Source organism: Muntiacus reevesi, chromosome 1 (assembly GCF_963930625.1).
Source record: "Muntiacus reevesi chromosome 1, mMunRee1.1, whole genome shotgun sequence".
NCBI lineage: Eukaryota > Metazoa > Chordata > Mammalia > Artiodactyla > Cervidae > Muntiacus > Muntiacus reevesi.
Window position 1 is genome coordinate 178,850,829 of NC_089249.1, and position 6,800 is coordinate 178,857,628.

The window sequence follows — 6,800 nt, forward strand, 5'->3', positions numbered from 1 at the left end:
GAGGTTTAAGCCCTCTTATTTTTAGAACTATAGGAATTGAACCTACTCCTAAGAATCCAAAACTCTTCGTGCTCCCAATTATACCAAATTCTAATAGTAAGGTCAGCTAATTAAGCTATCACGCCCATACCCCAAAAATGTTGATTTATATCCTTCCTGTACTAATAAATCCAATCATCTTTATTCTTATCTTATCAATGATAATACTAGGAACTATCATTGTTATAATCAGCTCCCATTGACTACTTGTTTGAATTGGATTTGAAATAAATATACTCACTATCATTCCCATTATAATAAAAAAGCATAACCCATGAGCTACAGAAGCATCAACCAAATATTTTTTAACCCAATCAACAGCCTCAATACTACTAATAATAGCTATTGTTATCAACCTAATATTTTCAGGTCAATGAACTATAATAAAACTATTTAACCCAATAGCATCAATACTCATAACAATAGCCCTCACCATAAAATTAGGAATAGCCCCATTCCACTTGTGAGTCCCAGAAGTAACACAAGGCATCCCCTTGTCATCAGGCCTAGTTCTGCTTACATGACAAAAACTAGCACCCATATCTGTATTCTACCAAATCTTTCCATCCATTAATCTAAACATAATCTTAACCATTTCCATCCTGTCAATTATGATCGGAGGCTGAGGAGGACTAAACCAAACCCAACTATGAAATATCATAGCTTACTCATCAATCGCCCACATTTGCTGAATAACAGAAGTCTTCTCATAATATCCCACTATAACATTACTAAATCTGATCATTTACATTATTATAACTTCCACCATGTTTACACTATTTAAAGCCAATTCAACTACCACTACTCTATCATTATCACATATACGAAATAAAATACCCGTAATAACCCTCCTAATACTCGTCACCCTCTTATCAATAGGAGGACTTCCCCCACTATCAGGATTTATGCCAAAATGAATAATTATCCAAGAAATAACAAAAAATAATAGCCTCATCTTACCCACCCTCATAGCAATTACAGCAGTACTAAACCTATATTTTTATATACGACTTACATATTCCATCGCACTAATAATACTCCCCTCCACAAATAATATAAAAATAAAATGACAATTTTCTACTACAAAACAAATAACCCTCCTACCTACAATAGTTGTGCTATCTACCATACTACTACCACCACACCAATTCTATCAGTACTAGAAGAGGAGTTTAGGTTAACCTTGACCAAGAGCCTTCAAAGCCCTAAGCAAGTATAATATACTTAACTCCTGATAAGGATTGCAAGACCATATCTTACATCAATTGAATGCAAATCAGCCACTTTAATTAAGCTAAATCCTCACTAGATTGGCGGGCTCCACCCCCAGGAAAATTTAGTTAACAACTAAACACCCTAGTCAACTGGCTTCAATCTACTTCTCCTGCCTCAAGGAAAGAAAGGCGGGAGAAGCCCCGGCAGAATTGAAACTGCTTCTTTGAATTTGCAATTCAACATGTAGTTTCATCACAGGGCTTGGTAAACAGAGGAGTATAAACCTGTCTTAAATTTACAGTCTAATGCTTCGCTCAGCCATTTTACCTACATTCATCAACCGCTGATCATTTTCAACTAATCCTAAAGACATTGGCACCCTGTATTTAATATTTGGTGCCTGAGCAGGCATCGTAGGAACAGCCCCAAGCCTATTGATTCGTGCTGAACTGGGTCAACCTGGAACCCTGCTTGGAGACGACCAAATTTTTAACATAGTTGTAACCGCACGTGCATTCGTAATAATTTTCTTTATAGTAATGCTAATTATAATTGGAGGATTTGGCAATTGACAAGTTCCCCTAATAATTGGTGCCCCAGACATAGCATTTCCTCAGATAAATAATATAAGTGTCTGACTCCTCCCTCCCTCTTTTTTTTTACTACTTCTAGATCATCTATAGTTGAAGCCGGAGCAGGGACAGGCTGAACTATATATCCACCTCTAGCTGGCAATCTGGCCCATGCAGGGGCTTCAGTGGACCTGACTATTTTTTCTCTACACCTGGCAGGTGTCTCTTCAATTCTAGGGGCCATTAATTTTATTACAACAATCATTAATATAAAATCCCCTGCTATATCACAATATCAAACCCCCCTATTCCTGTGATCTGTGTTAATTATTGCCATATTACTGCTTCTCTCACTCCCTGTACTAGCAGCTGGAATTACAATACTGCTAACAGGTCAAAATTTAAATACAACTTTCTTTGACCCGGCAGGAGGCAGAGACCCTATTCTGTATCAACACTTATTCTGATTCTTTGGACACCCTGAAATATATATTCTTATTTTACCGGCTTTGGTATAATCTCTCACATTGTAACCTATTATTCAGGAAAAAAAAGAACCATTTGGGTACATGGGAATAGTCTGGGCTATAATATCAATTGGATTTCTAGGGTTTATCGTATGAGCCCACCACATGCTCACAGTTGGAATAGATGTTGACACACGAGGCTATTTCACATCAACTACCATAATTATTGACATCCCAACTGGAGTGAAAGTCTTTAGTTTATTAGCAACACTTCATGGAGGCAACATTAAATGATCACCTGCTATAGTATGAGCTCTAGGCTTTATTTTCCTTTTTACAGTTGGAGGCTTAACTGAAATTGTTCTTGCCAATTCTTCTCTCGATATTGTTCTCCACAACACATACTATGTAGTTGCACATTTCCACTATGTATTATCAATAGGGGCTGTATTTGCTATTATAGGGGGATTTGTTCACTGATTTCCACTATTCTCAGGATATACCCTTAATAATACATGAGCCAAAATCCATTTCATAATTATATTTGCAGGTGTAAATATAACCTTTTTCCCACGGCATTTCCTAGGATTGTCTGGTATACCACGACGCTATTCTGACTACCCAGATGTATATACAATGTGAAATACCATCTCATCTATAGTCTCGTTTATCTCTTTAACAGCAGTCATACTAATAATCTTTATTATCTGAGAAGCGTTTGCATCTAAGCGAGAAGTCCTAACGTAGAACTGACAACAACAAATTTAGAGTGACTAAATGGGTGCCCTCCACCATATCATACATTTGAAGAACCTACATATGCCAACTTAAAATAAGAAAGGAAGGAATCGAACCCCCCATAGCTGGTTTCAAGCCAACATCATAGCCACTATGTCTTTCTCAATTGATGAGGTGTTAGTAAAACATTATATAACTTTGTCAAAGTTCAGATACAGGTGAAAACTCCGTATACCTCATATGGCTTACCCCATACAACTAGGCTTCCAAGATGTAACATCACCTATCATAGAAGAACTATTACATTTTCATGATCATACACTAATAATTGTCTTTCTAATCAGCTAACTAGTACTCTTCATCATCTCATTAATGCTAATGAAAAAACTAACTCACACCAGTACTACAGACGCCCAAGAGGTAGAGACAGTCTGAACTATTTTACCAGCCATTATCCTAATTTTAATTGCCCTCCCATCTTTGCGAATCTTATATATGATAGACAAAATTAACAACACATCTCTCACAGTAAAAACTATAGAATATCAATGATATTGAAGCTATGTATATACAGACTATGAAGACTTAAGCTTCGATTCCTATATGATTCCAACATCAGAATTAAAAGCAGAACTACGACTACTAGAAGTAGATAACCATGTTGTTCTACCAATAGAAATAGCAATTCGGGGTCTCCCCGCGCGGGCTCGCACGCTCGCGCGCACTCGCCCCGACCCTCCGACTCCGTCCCGAGCGCGGCTGGCCCGGGCCTGGCGGGCGCTGCGGGTGGGGCGGGGATGCTGAGGGGCCGCTCCCCGGCGCAGCGGCGCGGCTGCTAGGAGGCGCCGAGGCAGCGGCGGGGCTCCGGCGCGCGGCTGGATGCCCCGGGCCTGCGGCTCCCTGCGCTTCCCGCCGTCCAGGGGCGCCAGCCATGGGCGCCGTGGCCGCTGAGGCGCCGCTCCGGCTGCCGGCCGCGCCCCCGCTCGCCTTCTGCTGCTACACGTCGGTGCTTCTGCTCTTCGCCTTCTCTCTGCCCGGGAGCCGCGCGTCCAACCAGCCCCCGGGTGGCGGCGGCGGCGGGGACTGTCCCGGCGGCAAAGGCAAGAGCATCAACTGCTCAGAATTAAATGTGAGGGAATCTGATCTAAGAGTTTGTGATGAATCATCATGTAAATATGGAGGAGTCTGTAAAGAAGATGGAGATGGTTTGAAATGTGCATGTCAGTTTCAGTGCCATACGAATTACATTCCTGTCTGCGGATCAAATGGGGACACGTACCAAAATGAATGCTTTCTCAGAAGGGCTGCTTGTAAGCATCAGAAAGAGATAACAGTAGTAGCAAGAGGCCCATGCTACTCTGATAATGGCTCTGGATCTGGAGAAGGAGAAGAGGAAGGATCAGGGGCAGAAGTTCACAGAAAACACTCCAAGTGTGGACCCTGCAAATATAAAGCTGAGTGTGATGAAGATGCAGAAAATGTTGGGTGTGTGTGTAATATAGATTGCAGTGGATACAGTTTTAATCCTGTGTGTGCTTCTGATGGGAGTTCCTATAACAATCCCTGTTTTGTTCGAGAAGCATCTTGTATAAAGCAAGAACAAATTGATATAAGGCATCTTGGTCATTGCACAGATACAGATGACACTAGTTTGTTGGGAAAGAAAGATGATGGGCTACAGTATCGACCAGATGTGAAAGATGCTAGTGATCAAAGGGAAGATGTTTATATTGGAAACCACATGCCTTGCCCTGAAAACCTCAATGGTTACTGCATCCATGGAAAATGTGAATTCATTTATTCTACTCAGAAGGCTTCTTGTAGATGTGAATCTGGTTACACTGGACAGCACTGTGAAAAGACAGACTTTAGTATTCTCTATGTAGTGCCAAGTAGGCAAAAGCTCACTCATGTTCTTATTGCAGCAATTATTGGAGCTGTACAGATTGCCATTATAGTCGCAATTGTCATGTGCATAACCAGAAAATGCCCTAAAAATAATAGAGGACTACGACAGAAGCAAAACCTAGGTCATTTTACTTCAGATACGTCATCCAGAATGGTTTGAACTGGTGACTTTTATATGTACACAGACCATGTGATGTACATTTATTATGTCTTTTTTTAAAGAATGGAAATATTTATTTCAGAGGCCTTATTTTTGGACATTTTTAGTGTAGTACTGTTGGCTCGTATTTAGAATATTCAGCTACAACAGTTTTGGACTGTTTAGTAGTCTTTGTTTTATGTTTTTATATACAGAAATTGATTTCACAAATTTGTACCACATGGTAATTCTAAGACTTGTTCTTTACCCATGGAATGTAATATTTTTGCAAAGATGGACCACTTCACAAATGGTTACAAAGTCATACCCACTTCTTCCACAATGACCACAGCAAATGACCAAGCATGAACTAAAGGTAAAGATGTTTACAGATTACTTTTCTTACAAAAAAAAATCTAGAAGACACTGTGTTTAGACATTTCAATGTTTTTGAGATTTATTAACTGATTTTTTAGACACTGCCTATCGCATGAACTATAAAGTTGTGTGTGTTAGATGTAAAATATTTATAAGATGTATGGACTGGAATTTGATCATTTCTCTCTTTGAAAAAATAATTCTGAATTAATTTTTAAAAGTATATGGTAGCAATGATGAAATGGATCACTGAAAAGTAGACTTAGATGTTGTGAAAATAGTCTGTTCAACAAACAAATTGTAATAAAGCCTACTCTATCATTTAAACTACTTTAATACACATTCATTTTTAAAGAGAGTATTTGTTTTAACATAAATAAACCAATGGTATCAGTGTTTGTGAATAAAATGCAAAAATGATTGTTAACAATTGGTGCTCTTTGTGTGAGCTTAAAAATCATCTCAGACCTCTATCCAAATTTGTTCTGTAGTAATAGCTATACTAATAGATTGTTGATGTTTAAAGATCTGAAGTGTGAATAGAATGTGTTCAGCTGTTTAACATGTAATTTAGGTATTCAGAAGTATGCATGTAGAATTTAAGAATATGTTCAAAATATTAATTTTAATATTTGGTTTGGAAAAGCATGTTATAATGTTTTCACTATTAAAAAAAAAAAAAAAAAAAAGAAATAGCAATTCGAACGTTAGTTTCTTCTGAAGATGTACTACACTCTTGACCCGTACCTTCTTTACGACTAAAAACAGACGCAATCCCAGGCCGCCTAAACCAAACAACTCTTATGTCAACTTGACCAGGTCTGTACTACAGACAATGTTCTGAAATCTTCGGATCAAATCACAGCTTCATGCCCATTGTTCTTGAACTAGTCCCACTAAAATATTTTGAAAAATGATCCACATCAATACTATAAAATCATTAAGAAGCTAAAATAGCACTAGCCTTTTAAGCTAGAGACTGAGAACATAATACTCTCCTTAATGATATGCCACAACTAGATATAGCAGCATGACTTATAATAATTACATCAACATTTCTAGTCCTCTTTATTATTTTTCAGTTAAAAATTTCAAAACACAGTTTCCATTTTAACCCAGAACCCACATCAACCAAAATACAAAAACAAAACACCCCTTGAGAAACAAAATGAACGAAAATTTATTTGCCTCTTTAATTACCCCAATAATCCTAGGCTTTCCGCTTGCTACCCTCATCGTTGTGTTCCCTAGCCTACTGTTTCCAACATGAAATCGTCTAGTAAATAATCGTCTTAGTTCTCTCCAATAGTGAATACTTCAACTTGTATCAAAACAAATAATAGG

At 38.3% G+C, this 6,800-nt stretch overlaps 1 pseudogene; it reads left to right on the forward strand.

Moving 5' to 3' along the window:
• The first annotated feature begins 3,773 nt into the window (after positions 1–3,773).
• Positions 3,774–6,096, forward strand: LOC136155479 (tomoregulin-1 pseudogene; annotated as a pseudogene).
• Positions 6,097–6,800: the final 704 nt, after the last annotated feature.